This window comes from Bos indicus, chromosome X, assembly GCF_029378745.1.
Source record: "Bos indicus isolate NIAB-ARS_2022 breed Sahiwal x Tharparkar chromosome X, NIAB-ARS_B.indTharparkar_mat_pri_1.0, whole genome shotgun sequence".
Taxonomy (NCBI): domain Eukaryota; kingdom Metazoa; phylum Chordata; class Mammalia; order Artiodactyla; family Bovidae; genus Bos; species Bos indicus.
Genome location: NC_091789.1, coordinates 90710472 through 90712854, shown reverse-complemented (window position 1 = coordinate 90712854; position 2383 = coordinate 90710472). Strand labels below are relative to the sequence as shown.

The 2383-nt window shown below is 47.6% G+C and overlaps 1 non-coding gene across 1 annotated transcript; it reads left to right on the top strand.

The window, feature by feature from the left end:
* Positions 1–1659: 1659 nt before the first annotated feature.
* Positions 1660–1731, top strand: TRNAC-GCA (transfer RNA cysteine (anticodon GCA)). Its single transcript has one exon. It is a non-coding gene; the product is annotated as a tRNA-Cys (tRNA).
* Positions 1732–2383: the final 652 nt, after the last annotated feature.

Here is a 2383-nt window from a genome sequence, read left to right as displayed (position 1 = left end):
CTTCAGGCACTCTACCTACCAGACCCAATCCCTTGAATCTATCACACATATGCACCAATGCATGCACACATGGACATACACACATCTCTTCTTGTGAGAGCACCTCACAACTGCAACTAGCTGTAGAACAACCATCAACAGGAGGATGCTGAACCCACCAGAAGAGATACTCCACATCCAAAGACAAAGAAGAAGCCACACCAAGATGGTGGAGGGGTGCAACCTTGAGTAAAAGCAAATCTGATACCCACCCGGTCGGTGACTCACAAACTGGAAAACAGTAATACCAAAGAAATTCTCACACTGTTGTCAAAGTTGTGAGCCCCACATCCAGCTTCCCAGCCTGGGGGTCCTGCAAAGGGCCTAGGAATCCCCAGGGAATCTGAGTCTGAAGGCCAGCAGGATTTGATTGCCGTACTTCAACAGGACTGGGGAAAACAGACTCTACTCTTGGAGCACACATACAAAATTCTGTGTGCACTAGGACCAGGAAAAGAGCAGTGACCCCAGAGGAGACTGAACCAGACCTACCTGCTAATGTTGGAGGGTCTCCTGCAGAGGTATGGGTCAGCATTGGCTCACCACCAGGACTGAAGCCCTGGCAGCAGCAGTCCTGGCAGTGCCCCTTGACAGAAGCCCCCTTGGAGGTCACCATCAGCCCTACCATAGAGCCTGTAGACTCCAGGGCTGGGTCACCTCAGGACAAACAACCAAAAGGGAGGGAGCACAGCTCCACCCATCAGCACAACAGAGAAGTGAATTAAAGTTTTACTGAGTACGGCCCTGTCCACTAGAGCAGCATCCTGTTTTTTCCCATTGCAAGTCGCTCCCATCAGGAAGTTGAGAGTACTTTGGAGAGCAAGGAGATCAAACCAGTCAATCCTAAAGGAAATGAACCCTGAGTATTCATTGGAAGGACTGATGCTGAAGCTGAAGTTCCAATACTTTGGCCACCTGATCTGAAGAGCCAACTCATTGGAAAAGACCCTGATGCTGGGAGAGATTGAGGGCAGGAGGAGAAGGGGACGACAGAGGATGAGATGATTGGATGGTATCACCGACTCAATGGACATGAGTTTGAGCAAACTGTAGGAGACAGTGAAAGACAGAAGCCTGGCATGCTGCAGTCCATGGGGTCGCAAAGAGTTGGACATGACTGAGGGACTGCACAACAGCAATTTAGCCTCATGCACCAGAGGGAAGACAGAGGAAACAAGAAGAACTACAGTCCCACAGGCTCATGAAGGAAAACCGCAATCACAGAAAGCTAATCAAAATGAAAAGGCAAAGAATTATATCCCAGGTGAAGGTACAAGACAAAACTGCAAGAAAAACAACTAACTGGAGTGGAGATAGCCAACCTTCCAGAAAAAGAATTCAGGATAATGTTAGCGAGGATGACCCAGGATCTCAGAAAAAGAATTGAGAAGATGCAAGAAGTGTTTGTGGGCTTCCCTGGTGGCTCAGACAGTAAAGTGTCTGCCTGCAGTGCGAGAGACCCGGGTTTGATTCCTGGGTTGGGAAGATCCCCTGGAGAAGGAACTGGCAATTCACTTCAGCACTCTTGCCTGGAAAATCCCATAGACGGAGGGGCCTGATAGGCTACAGTCCATGGGGTCGCAAAGAGTCGGACACGACTGAGCGACTTCACTCTGAGCTTCCCTGGTGGCTCAGATGGTAAAGCGTCTGCCTGCAATGCGGGAGACCCAGGTTCGATCCCTGGGTGGGGAAGATCTCCTGGAGAAGGAAATGGCAACCCACTCCAGTACTCTTGCCTGGAGAATCCCATGGACGGAGGAGCCTGGTACGCTATAGTCCATGGGGTCGCAAAGAGTCGGGCATGACTGAGCAACTTCACTTTCACTTTTCACTTTCAAGAAATTTTTACCAAAGACCTAAAAGAACTAAAGAACAAAATAGCAGAAGAACCACACACTGGAAGGAATCAACAGCAGAATAGCTGAGGCAGAACGGAGAAGTGACCTGGAAGACAAAATGGTGGAAATGACTGCTGCAAAATCGAGTAAAGAAAACCGAATGAGAAGAAATGAAGACAGCCTAAGAGACCTCTGGGAAAACATTAAATGCACCAATATTCATAATATAGGGGTTTCAGATGGAGAAGAGACGGAAAGGACCTGAGAAAATATTTGAAGAGATAATAGTTGAAAACTTTCCTAGCATGGGAAAGGAAATAGTCAACCAAGTCCACGAAGCACAGAGAGTTCCAGGCAGGATAAACCCAAGGAGAAACACAACAAGACACATAGTAATCAAACTGACAGAATTTAAAGACAAAGATAAAATATTAAAAGCAACAAGGGAAAAATGACAAACAACATACAAGCAAACTCCCATCAGGCTATCAGCTGATGTCTCAACA